Raw genomic sequence first — 13269 nt, 5'->3', positions numbered from 1 at the left:
TTCCAGAGCGGTCACAGTGGTGCACTGTGGGATACCGCCTGGAGGCCAATATCGTCGATTTGCGGCCACACTAACCCTAATGCGATATGGTAATACCGATTTCAGCGCTACTCCTTTCATTGGGGAGGAGTACAGAAACCGATTTAAAGAGCCCTTTATATCGATATAAAGGGCCTCGTTGTGTGGACGGGTGCAGCGTTAAATCAGTTTAATGCTGCTGAAATCTGTATAAACATGTAGTGTAGACCAGGCCTCTCTCTCTACAGTTTACGAATTCTGTGGGAAATTATGACTGCTGTATGTATCTTTCTCAGACTGCAAACTCTACTTTGAATGTAGGGACTAGTTAACTTCTCTGTTGTGCTTCTATCTGAAATTTCAAGGTGTAATGATACAAAGCTGACAACAGAGGATCATTAAATCAGGATGATCCTCTCTTCTAATACAAATACCCTAAAAGATAGACTGGCTTCCAACCAGGAGAACTGGTTTGTCGGGAGGGATCACCTGGCAGCAAAGTTACGTAGTAGAGGTCTGTGATTGCCTCGGGAGACTGATCCAAGAGTCAACTGACATGGGGACTAGGTGGTTATTAAAGGGTGTGGCAGTGGGAAGACTCAGAGACACGCAAGACGTTTGGACAGGTGGGAAGCTGGCCAAGGTCAGAAGAAGAGCTGGGAGAAGGCTCTATGTTTCAGAACACAAATCGTGCACTTGAGCAGGAGCACTCTGTACAGCCCACAGTACTCTCACCCTGGATCAAAGAATTTTCTGGAGTGGTGAGGAAACTGAGGAAAGGAAATGTGTGTAAGGTTTATTATTTTTATATAGATGTGTAAGAACATAAGAATGGCAATATTGAGTCAGACCAATGATCCATCTAGCCCAGTATCTAGACCAATGATCTAGATCCAGACCAATGATCCATCTAGCACAGAAGCGTGGCCAATACCAGATGTTTCAGATGGAATGAAAAGAACAGGACAATTATTAAGTGATCCATTCCCAGATCCAGCAGTCAGAGGCTATGGGACACCCAGAGTATGGGGTTGCATCCCTGACTGCCTTGGCTAATAGCCATTGATGGACCGATCCTCCAGGAACTTACTTCATTCTTTTTTTGAAGCTAGTTACACTTTTTAGCCTCACAGCCTCCCGTGGAGAAGTTGAAATCTAGAATCCTACAAAGGGGGGGGGGGGAAGGGTGGCTGAGATAATCTCTGGCCTGATGAGACATTTTAAATAAATTTTGCCAGACTGGAAGAGTGCCAATGTAGTGTCAGTATTCCAAAAGGGCAAGCAGAATGACGTAGGTAATTATAGTCTAGCTAGCCTGACATCATTCTCTGGAAAATAATGGAAAAGCTGATATGAGATTCAGTTTCTAAAGCATAGGAGTATAATTAATACCAGTCAACATGGTTTTATAGAAAATAGGTCCATCAGACAGCAGGGGGGTAGCCATGTTAGTCTATATCCACAAAAAGAACAAAGAGCCCGGTGGCACCTTAAAGGCTAACAGATTTATTTGGGTACAAGCTTTTGTAGGTTAAAAAAACTCACTTTTTCAGATGCAAGTCAGGTCCATCAAACAAACCTGACTTCATTCTTTGAGATTTCAAATTTGGTTGATACGGTAGTTGCATACTATGCACGACTGGAATATTGGTATATAAGGGTACAGCTTGCTCATGAAGCACAGACAGGGAAAAAAGTGAGGAGATGCTGTCTTATATAGAAAAAAAAGTATAAATTTGGACTGAGGTTGAGATGAAAGTAGGAGACGGACTTGTTGAAAGTCTCTGGGTAAGAATAAAAGTGGTAGAACACCAGGGTGATGTCATAGTATGGGTCTACTACAGGCCACCTGCCCAGGAAGAAGAGGTGGATAAGGCTTTTTGTAAACAACTAACAAAATCATCCAAAGCACAGGACTTGGTGGTGATGGGGGACTTCAACTAGCCAGATGTCTTTTGGGAAAATAACACAACAAGGCACAGATTACCCAACAAGTTCTTGGTATGTATTGGATAGAATATTTTATTTCAGAAGGTGGGTAAAATCAGTAGGGGAGAGACTGCCTTAGGTTTGATTTTGACCATTAGGAAAGAACTGGCTGAGAATTTGAAAATGGATGGCAGTTTGGGTGAAAGTGATAATGATATGAGAGAGTTCATGATTCTTTGGAATGGTAGGAGGGGAAAACAGCACAATAAGAAAATGGTTTTCAAGAAGACAGGCTTTGGCAAATGTAGGGAGTTGGGGCAGGCTTTAGCAAACTCGGGGTTGGTAGATAAGATCCCTTGGGAAGGAAGTCTGAAAGGAAAAACAGTAGCAGTTTTTCAAAGAGACATTATTAAGGGAACAAAAGCAAACTATCTCACTGTGTAGGAAAGATAGGAAGTTTGGAAAGAGACCGCCCTGGCTTAACCAGGAGATCTTCAATGATCTGAAACTCAAAAAAGAATCCTGCAAAAGATGGTCAAATTACTAAGGATGAATATGAACAAATAACACAAGTATGTAGGTACAAAATTAGAAAGGCCAAAGCACAAAATGAGATTAAACTAGCTAGAGACAAAAAGGGTAAAAAGAAAACGTTCTACAAATACATTAGAAGCAAGGAAGACCAAGGACAGGGTGGTCCCATTACACAATGGTGGTGTGTGTTTGGGAACAATAACAGAAAATGTGGAAATGGCAGAAATGCTAAATGATTTTTTTTTTTAACCAAAAAGTGTAATAGCTATTGGACATCTAACTTAATGAATGCCAGAGGCTAAAATATGAAAAGAACAGTTTAAAAATGACTTAGACAAGTTAGATGTTTTCAAGTCATTGGGGCCTGATGAAGTATACCCTAAATTATTCAACGATCTGACTGGGGAGATATCTGAGCCATTAGTGATTATCTTTGAAAAGTCATGGAAAACTGGAATAATTCCAGAGGTCTGGAAAAGGGAAAATTTAGTACCAATCCATAAAAAGGGGAAATAAGGACAACCTGGAGAATTACAGACCAGTCATCTTAACTTCAGTACCCGGAAAGATAATGGAACAAATAATTAAACAATCAATTTGCAGAGATGTAGAAGATAATATGGTGATAAGTAACAGTCAGCATGGATTTGTCAAGAACAAATTGTGTCAAACCAACCTAATAGCTTTCTTTGACAGGGTAACAAGACTTGTGGATAGAGGGGAAATAGTAGATGTGGTATATCTCGACTTTAGTAAGGTTTTTAATACTATCTTATATAACCTTCTCATAAATAAACCAGGGAAATAAAACGTAGAGAAGCTACTATAAATAAGGTGGGTGCATAACTGGTTGGAAAACCGTTCCTAGAGAATAATCAGTGGTTCACAGTCAAGCTGGAAGGGCATATAGACTGGGATCCTGCAGGGATTGATCTTGGGTCTGGTTCTGTTCAGTGTCTTCATCAGTGATTTAGATAATGGCATAGAGAGTACACTTTTAAAATTTGCAGACAGTATCAAGCTGGATGGAGTTGCAAACTAGAGAAATGGTCTGAAGTAAATAGGATGAAATTCAGTAAGGACAAATGCAAAGTACTCCAGTTAGGAAGGAACAATTAATTGCACACATTCAAAATGGGAAATGACTGCCCAGGGATGAGTATTATGGAAAGGAATCTGGGGATCATAGTGGATCAGAAGCTAAATATGAATCAACAGTGTTACACTGTTGCAAAAAAAGCAAACACCATTCTGGGCTGTATTAGCAGGAATGTTATAAGCAAGATGCAAGAAGTAATTCTTCCACTCTATTCTGTACCAAGTAGGCCTAGGCTAGAGTATCGTGTCCAGTTCTGGGCACCACATATTCAGAAAGATGTGGAAACGTTGGAGAAAGTCCAGAGAAGAGCAACAAAAATGATTAAAGGTGTGGAAAACATGACCTGTGAAGGAAGATTGAAAAAACTGGGTTTGTTTAATCCTGAAAAGAGAAGACTGAGAGGGGATATGATAGCAGTTTTTAAGTATCTAAAGGGTTGTTACAAGGAGGAGGGAGGTAAATTATTCTCTTTAACTTCTGAGGCTAGGACAAGAAGCAATGTGCTTACATTGCAGCAAGGGCCATTGAAGTTGGACATTAGGAAAAATTTCCTAGCTATCAGGGTGGTTTAGCCCTGGAATAAATTGCCTAGGGAGGTTGTGGAATCTCCATCATTGCAGATTTTCAAGAGCAGGTTATGATTCTGTGAAATTCAAATTGGAAATAAGGCTCAAATTTTGCGAGGGATGTTTAACCATTGGAACAAAGAACCAAGGGAAGTGATGGATTCTTCATCTTGATGTCTTCAAGTGAAATCTGGATGCCTTTCTGGAAGACGTGATTTAGCCAGATGCTTGTGATATATGTCTTGGATACTATCAATCTCTAAATTCTCCATGAATATCTTCAATTGCCTTTCTCCATTGCAAAATTGGTCTAAGGCAAGCAATCTTTGAGATAAGACCTGCCAAAAAAGCATTAGAAGAATTTTCCAAACGTGATTAACTCCAGTGTTTTAATGGTCCAATGTTGGGGGTGGGGGGAAGGTGACATCAGTTTTTTTTGAGAAGACTAGGTGCTGGACACACATGCAAAGTTATAAATGGAAAAGACCTTTTTTTGTAAGCTTTTTTGGGGAAAGACAAAAGCAAACTTTCTGAAGTTTCTTGCTGTGATAGCCTATTCAAAATTGTCTTTGGCTTGATAATTCCCCCGTGAGCTATCTATACGTAAGTGTGCATAAGCCTGAGATAGTGATGATTTTTTTTTTGCCACCTGCTGCTGCTCTGAGTGATTCTGTGGTGGGAACTGCTGTAATACTGCTGCAAAGTAAAAAATAAAGAGTGCAATTTATTTTAACTCTGATGTTTCACAGACTAACCCCACATTTCGAATTTAACATCTTTGATAATGGACAGTTATGTACCTCTACCCCGATATAACACGATCCGATATAACACGAATTTGGATATAATGTGGTAAAGCAGCAGTCCGGGGTGGCGGAGCTGCGTGCTCCGGTTGATCAAAGCAAGTTCAATGTAATGCAGTTTCACTTATAATGCGGTAAGATTTTTTGGCTCCTGAGGACAGCGTTATATCGGGGTAGAGGTGTATTTATAACAGCGTCATTAGCCACCTTCCATTTGAGATCCTTTGTGTATTTCAGCATAGTACATAAGCTTAAAGCATTTTCTCTTCTAAACAGACAGCATTTTCTGCATCATTCGTTATAAATTTGTTATAAATGTGACTTTCTGTTGTTACTACACTGGACTAGCAGTAGAGCCCAATTGCTGGCCAGACTCATTTAGTGTCTTTGGTCTAGTTTCCTGTATTCCTCTTTGTCTCTTGAACTGGGCTACACCTTTGTCATAAACAGGTGGTTAAGGGTTAATGTCTCTTTTACCTGTAAAGGGTTAAGAAGCTCAGTAAACCTGGCTGACACCTGACCAGAGGACCAATAGGGGGACAAGATACTTTCAAATCTTGATGGAGGGAAGTCTTTGTTTGTGTTTTTTGTTTTGTTCGTTGTTCGCTCTTGGGGCTAAGAGGGACCAGACGTACACCCAGGTTTTCCCAATCTTTCTGAATCAGTCTTTCATGTTTCAAAATTGTAAGTAATAGCCAGGCAAGGTGGATTAGTCTTATGTTTGTTTTCTTAACTTGTAAATATGTCTCTTTGCTGGAAGGATTTTTACCTCTGTTTGCTGTAACTTTGAATCTAAGGTTGGGGGGAGGGGTCCCTCTAGTCTATATGAAACTGAGTACCCTGTAAAGCATTTTCCATCCTGATTTTATAGAGATAATTTTTACCTTTTCTTTCTTTAATTAAAAGCTTTCTTTTTAAGAGCCTGATTCATTTTTCCTTGTTTTAAAATCCAAGGGATTGAGTCTGAACTCACCAGGGATTAGTGGGGGGAAAAGAGGGGGAATGGTTAATTCCTCTTTGTTTTAAGACCCAAGGGGTTTGGGTCTTGGGTTCCCCAGGGAAGGTTTTGGGGGAACAGAAAGTGTGCCAGACACTATATTCTGGCTGGTGGCAGTGTTACCAGATCTAAGCTAGGAATTAATCTTAGAAGGATCCATGCACGTCCCCCACATTTGTACTCTAAAGTTCAAAGTGGGGGGGAAAAACCTTGACAACCTTGCAGCAGAGCAGGGCCCTTTAAACTGTGCTGCTGTAATTGTGAACATGCTCACTAACTATATAAATGACTAATCCTCTTTTTGAATCTTACTAAGTTCTTGGCCTCCATGATATTTTACGGCAATATATTTCACAGGATAATCGAGTGTGGCTATAAAGAGGGAGAATTTAAAAAAATTCTCAAGGTTATTTCTGTTCAGTTCTACTGTATATTTCCTTTATTTATATTGAAAGGGTAGATAGAAAGGAGTACTGATTTTACCTTCTCTCCCTGATTAGCTATTTTGCATTCATCTGTGATTTCTTCTTGTAGAATTTATTTCTGCTAATAAGTTATTGACAGTAATACTCTAGTTTACCATCTAGAATCCCAGTTACACAGATACACCTCCTGATATCCCTCACTGTAAGATTCCTGCAATCAGTAGACTGTCCAGGAAATATAAACCGGAGGACACCTCTATTGCCTAAAGGGAAATAGTACCATACTACAAATATATTAGTGGATGCATAAGAAACGTGGGATATCTGTCTTATTTTTGCTGCATATTTATTTGTTGATACTCCAAGTTTTGGTGGTATTGCTGTTTTGTTTTGTTTTTTATCAATCTGTTAGGCACTTCTGACCATTAAAGTGTATCTTAACACTCTTATTCATGCCTTTGTCATCTCCACACTAGATTGCATGTAGTAAACTCTATTGGGGCTACACTTTTCAATTCATTTGGAAGGTAAAGCTACTAAAGAGTTACTTCTGAGGGAATTCTGCATGAATAAATTAAAAATTCTGTGCACACTATTTTAAAATTCTGCATATTTTATTTGTCAAAATAACACAATTTAACTCAATTTTCAGTTATTTGCTGGCAAGTATTTTGAAATAAACAACCAAAATAATTGAATATGATGTGATTATATTTGTATATAAAATATAACACTGAGCCTCATCCTCCCCCCCAGCCAAGTGCGCCTCCCCCCCCGCGTGCAGGTTTCTGAGAGTTGATCTGACCCCGCCCCAGCTGCTCTGTGCAGGGAGGGGGAGGAGGAACTCCATCTTTGTCCTCCTCCCTCTGCTTCCCCAGTTGGGACTAACATCGCTGGGTGGCCAGGGCATACCCCCCTCCCCCTAAGTGATTTACCTCTCCCCCTGCTGCCCGAGCAGACATGTCTGAGCTGCCAGGGAGGGGTGAGTGAGCACTGGTGCAGCTTCTCTTTGCTTCCCCACAGAAATCATTTTCTGTGGAAAGTAAAGAGAATGGGGGGGGGGGGATTTTCTGGTGCAACACAGTGATGCAGAATTTCCCCAGGAGTACAGAGTGTGGCAGCCTGCTCACTAAACAGTGTTCTGCTATTTGGTCTACTTCAGCTGTCTGTGGGTTTGAGTCAATCTAAAGGTATTAGTTTTGACCTATAAAGCTTTGCATGTCTTATGTATTCATAGACTTATAGACTCATAGGTCAGAAGGGACCAATCTGATCATCTAGTCTGACCTCCTGCACAAGGCAGGCCACAGAACCCCACCCATCCAATTTTATAACAACCCTTATCCCAGGACCGGGTTATTGAAATCCTCAAAATTGGTTTGAAGACCTCAAGCTGCAGAGAAACCACCAGCAAGCGACCCGTGCCCCACGCTGCAGGGGAAGGCGAAAAACCTCCAGGGCCCCTGCCAATCTGCCCTGGAGGAAAATTCCTTCCCGACCCCAAATATGGCGATCAGCTAAACCCTGAGCATGTGGGCAAGAGTCACCAGCCAGCACCCAAGAAGGAATTCACTGCAGTAACTCAGTTCCCATTCCATCCAACATCTCCCCGCAGACCATTGAGCAGACCTATCTGGTGGTAATCCAAGATCAATTGCCCAAATTAACGATCCTATCATAACATCCCCTCCATATACTTATCAAGCTTTGTCTTAAAGCCAGGAAAGTCTTTTGCCCCCACTACTTCCCTCGGAAGGCTGTTCCAGAACTTCACTCCCCTAATGGTTAGAAACCTTCGTCTAATTTCAAGTCTAAACTTCCTAATATCCAGTTTATACCCATTCGTCCTCGTACTTACATTAGTACTAAACTTAAATAATTCCTCTCCCTCCCTAACGTTAACCCCCCTGATATATTTATATAGAGCAAGCATATCCCCCCGCAGCCTTCTTTTGGGCAGGCTAAACAAGCCAAGCTCTTTGAGTCTCCTTTCATAAGGCAGTTTTTCCATTCCTCGGATCATCCTTGTAGCCCGTCTCTGAACCTGTTCCAGTTTGACTTCATCCTTCTTGAACATGGGACACCAGAACTGCACACAGTATTCCAGATGGGGTCTCACCAACGCCTTGTATAACGGTACTAACACCTCCTTATCCTTGCAGGAAATACCCCGCCTGATGCATCCCAAAATCGCATTTGCTTTTTTAACAGCCGTATCACATTGGCGACTCATAGTCATCCTGCTATCAACCAGTACCCCAAGGTCCTTCTCCTCCTCCGTCGCTTCCAACTGATGCGCCCCCAACGTATATCCAAAATTCTTATTATTAATTCCTAAATGCATAACCTTGCACTTTTCACTATTGTATTTCATCCTATTTCTATTACTCCAGTTTACAAGGTGGTTCAGATCTTCCTGAATAGTATCCCTGTCCTTCTCTGTGTTAGCAATACCCCCCAGCTTCGTGTCATCGCAAACTTTATTAGCACATTCCCGCTCTTTGTGCCAAGGTCAGTAATAAAAAGGTTAAATAAGATCGGTCCCAAAACCGATCCTTGAGGGACTCCACTAGTGACCTCCTTCCAGCCTGACAGTTCACCTTTCAATACGACCCTCTGGAGTCTCCCCTTTAACCAGTTCCTTATCCACTTTACAACTTTCATATTCATTCCCATCTTTTCCAATTTGACTAACAGTTCCCCGTGTAGAACCGTGTCGAACGCCTTACTGAAATCGAGGTAAATTATATCTACTGCATTTCCTTTATCTAAGTAATCCGTCATCTTCTCAAAGAAGGAGATCAGATTGGTTTGACACGATCTACCTTTACTAAATCCGTGTTGCAATTCGTCCCAATTACCATTGACCTCTATGTCCTTAACTACTTTCTCCCTTAAAATTTTTTCCAAGACCTTACATACTACAGACGTCAAGCTAACAGGCCTATAATTACCCGGATCACTTTTATTCCCTTTCTTAAAAATAGGAACTACATTAGCAATCCTCCAGTCATACGGCACAACCCCCGAGTTTATCGATTGCTTAAAAATTCTCGCTAACGGGCTCGCAATTTCACGTGCCAGTTCCTTTAATATCCTCGGATGGAGATTGTCCGGGCCCTCCGACTTCGTCCCATCGAGCTGTTCAAGTACGGCCTCTACCTCAGTTGCGGTAATCTCCACTTCCATATCCACATTCCCATTTATCATCCCACCATCATCGCAAGGTTCCTCACTAGTCTTATTAAAAACTGAAGCAAAGTACTTGTTTAGATGTTGGGCCATGCCTAGGTTATCCTTAACCTCCATTCCATCCTCAGTGTATAGCGGCCCCACTTCTTCTTTCTTTGTTTTCTTCTTATTTATGTGGCTGTAGAACCTTTTACTATTGGTTTTGATTCTCTTTGCAAGGTCCAGTTCAATGCGGCTTTTAGCCTTCCTCACTTTATTCCTACATGTTCTGACCTCACCAAGGTAGCTTTCCTTACTGATCCTGCCTTTCTTCCACTCCCTGTAAGCTTTCTGCTTTTGTCTAATCCCCTCTCTGAGTTGCTTGCTCATCCAGTTTGGCCTACAACTCCTGCCCATGGTTTTTTTCCCCTTTCTTGGGATGCAGGCTTCCGACAGTCTCCGCAGCTGCGACTTAAAGTAATTCCAGGCCTCCTCCGCATTTAAATCCACTAATTCCTCCGTCCAATCCACTTCCCTAACTAATTTCCTTAACTCTTTAAAATTAGCCCTCGAGAAGTCAAAAACCCTAATCCCAGATCTACATTTGTTTATCCTTCCATCTAGTTTGAACTGAATCAGCTCATGATCACTCAAACCAAGGTTGTCCCCTACCACCATTTCTTCTATGAGGTCCTCACTGCTCACCAACACCAAATCTAAAATGGCATCTCCTCTCGTAGGTACTTCAACTACTTGATGAAGAAATCCATCCGCTATCACATCCAGAAAAATCTGACCCCTATTATTCTTGCAAGTACTCGTCCTCCAGTCTATATCCGGGTAGTTGAAGTCCCCCATAATCACACATTTCCCCTTTGTGTTTACTTCATTAAAGACATTAAAGAGGTCTCTGTCCATATCCCAATCAGATCCTGGCGGTCTGTAGCACACCCCAAGCACCATCTCAGGGGAAGCTCTAGTTGCTTTTTTACCCAGTGTGATTTTTGCCCAGACAGACTCTGTCTTATCCATTCCATCGCTTCTTATTTCTCTACAGTTAATTTCATCATTGATGTACAAGGCTACTCCACCACCTTTGCCTTTCTTCCTGTCTTTTCTAAACAGCACATAGCCTTCAATACCCGTGCTCCAGTCATGAGTACTATTCCACCAGGTTTCAGTTATCCCTATAATATCCGGTTTCACTTCCTGCACCAGTAACTCCAGTTCCTCATCTTGTTACCTAGGCTCCTCGCATTAGTGGAACTAGGACATTTTTCTCTTTCCAAGCCATCCGTAGTTGAGTTTTGCAGAGGTACTTGAGCTTGGCCTTTCTCATTATAAGTGATTGGCGCTGCAGGCCGGATGTTTTGAGGGCATTTTTCCTTTGGAATCTATTCCTGCCATACCACCCATGATCAACAGCAGCCTGAACTTGTTGATCTTTAGGGGATGTTGCAATCTGCATCTTTAGAAATGTTCCTAAAGAAGCGAGTATTAGTTTTAAGGGGTGCACAGAGAAAAAGATGTATTTTTCTTTAGTTCAGTGGTAGCTGGTGTACTCAAATATTTCAACGGGTTTTTTGTAATTGACTAGGTTTGAAATTAGCAGTCCTCTTAATATCTCCATCAGTGAGCAGTGTTTATCTCCTTGAAGTTTAGAAAATAAGTCATGAAGGTCAAGCAGTGTTGTAGTTTTAAATTTTTCAACGTGTGTATCTAAACAAAGGCTGTCCAAATGGATTTCAGATTGCATCAAACTGTGTTACCATCAGTATGACCTACAACCCCCTAGAGACATTCGTATGTATTCCATCAGAGCTTTATCGGCCTCCATAGCATTTCTCAACAATGTTCCCATTATGGACATTTGTAGAGCAGCAATCTGGGCATTAGCCCACGCATTTACACAACATTATGCACTAGAACAGTGTTCAACTTCTGATGCACTATTCGGTCTCACCATATTATTATCTGCCATGACTTAAACTCCGAAGACCCTTCCTTCCACTGGAGGGCGCTGCTCTGAAGCCACCTAAAGTGGAGCACTCACAGGGACATCACTCGAAGAAGAAGAGAGGGTTACTCACCTTGTGCAGTAATGAGCTTCTTTAAGATGTGTGTCCCTGTGGGTGCTCCACTAGCCTCTCTTCTGTCCTCTGTCAGAGTTTTTACACTGAATGCTCTGCAGTAGAGAAGGAACGGGGGGATTGGTCGCACAGTGCCAAATACCCAGCAGAAGAGGCACTAGATGGGGACCACACATGTGCAACCCAACTGGGCACTGCTGCAACAAATCTCTGATTATTAGCCTACTGATACACCCACAGGGACATGCATCTCAAAGAACCTCAGTTACTGCACAACGTGAGTACATTACACTAATGATTTTAGCAGACAGTTGGTGGATTTGAGCCCCTTGTCTTCTGAATTTGAATACAAGCTAAGAAAATACGTTTGTATTTGTTTCAGTATCCAGGTGACAACCTAATCTTTTGTAGTTGCAAATACTAGTATATTGCAGTTTCATATACAGTGATTAAATGTTTGTGCGTAAATGATGGGGAGAGAACTTGTTTTAGTTCAGAAGGATTTTACTGGAATGTCTTTCACGGCTTTTGTTCAGCGAATAAAATTCCAAAGCAGTAACCACTATACTGTGCTGCACTGTGCACTTTATGTTCAGAGAGATAAGGTGGGTGAGGTAATATATTTTAATTGACCGACTTCTGTTGATGTAATGACCTGAAGAAGAGTCTGTGTAAGCTCAAAAGCTTGTCTCTTTCACAAACAGAAGTAGATCCAATAAAACATATTACCTCACCCACCTTATCTCTCTTATATCCTGGGACCAACACAACTACAGCAACACTGCTAAGAACTTGATGTTGAACATTTTTAATCTCGCTTTGAAAAAGACTTGTATCTTTGTGGGTACCTATGAGGATTGCTAGATTTGGGAAAGGTGGGTTTATAATGAGTATGTAATTTATCCAAATTATAATAATTAGTATAACTTAAATTTTGAATTCCAGCTAGAGAAAATGTGTTTATCATCATGTATTTAACATTTGTAATATTGCCCAGTTTCAGAAGAACATAGTTCCTTCAGATGTTTTTCTTTTAAAGGTGGAACACGTATATACAACTTGTCTAATTGAAGCAGCTCAGGGCATAAAGCAAGGCCACTAAGTGTCATAGTATAATTAAAACACTTCTCATGCTTATATTAAAACCATTTAAAAACATATCTTGAGAACAGAGAAAAGAGGAAAAAATTGTTTCTGAGCTATAATCTTTTCAAATTAAAATATGTAGCAGTGCAGGGCTTAAAATCCATTTGTTTCTGGTTATTAGGGGTGCTCTCCCTGGCAGGTAGAGTAGCTTAAGCCATCAAATTCTGTGGAATTCAAATTTTCATTTTATAAAGAAAACAATTATAGGAATTGTAGCTTTGAAGAGAACCTTCCAGGTGTAAACCAATGCAATGTTTCTTTGAGTCTGTGGACAAGATCCAGTTCTGCTCTGATCCAGTAAAACAAGTGTTGGACTAATGAGGAGAAAATAAAATTATTGAATAGTTGTTCGTTACTTGAGCACGTTCTATCCTGTGCACTGAATGAGGCAGGTCTTGGAGAAAAAATGGTATATGATCATGTAATCAAAGTCTGTATAATGATGAATATGCAGAAGGGAATCAAATTAAGGTTGCAGGGTTAATCTTAAT

The 13269-nt window shown here is 40.9% G+C and overlaps 1 protein-coding gene across 5 annotated transcripts in view; it reads left to right on the top strand.

Annotated features, from left to right (window-relative positions):
• The window catches only part of ASAP1 (ArfGAP with SH3 domain, ankyrin repeat and PH domain 1), a 329644-nt gene that overhangs the window by 79951 nt on the left and 236424 nt on the right, over positions 1-13269 (top strand). The gene's annotated exons all lie outside the window — the stretch shown is intronic.

This window comes from Gopherus flavomarginatus, chromosome 2 (genome assembly GCF_025201925.1).
Source record: "Gopherus flavomarginatus isolate rGopFla2 chromosome 2, rGopFla2.mat.asm, whole genome shotgun sequence".
Classification (NCBI taxonomy): domain Eukaryota; kingdom Metazoa; phylum Chordata; order Testudines; family Testudinidae; genus Gopherus; species Gopherus flavomarginatus.
Note: the sequence above shows the minus strand (reverse complement) of the source record. Positions and strands in the feature narration are given on the sequence as shown.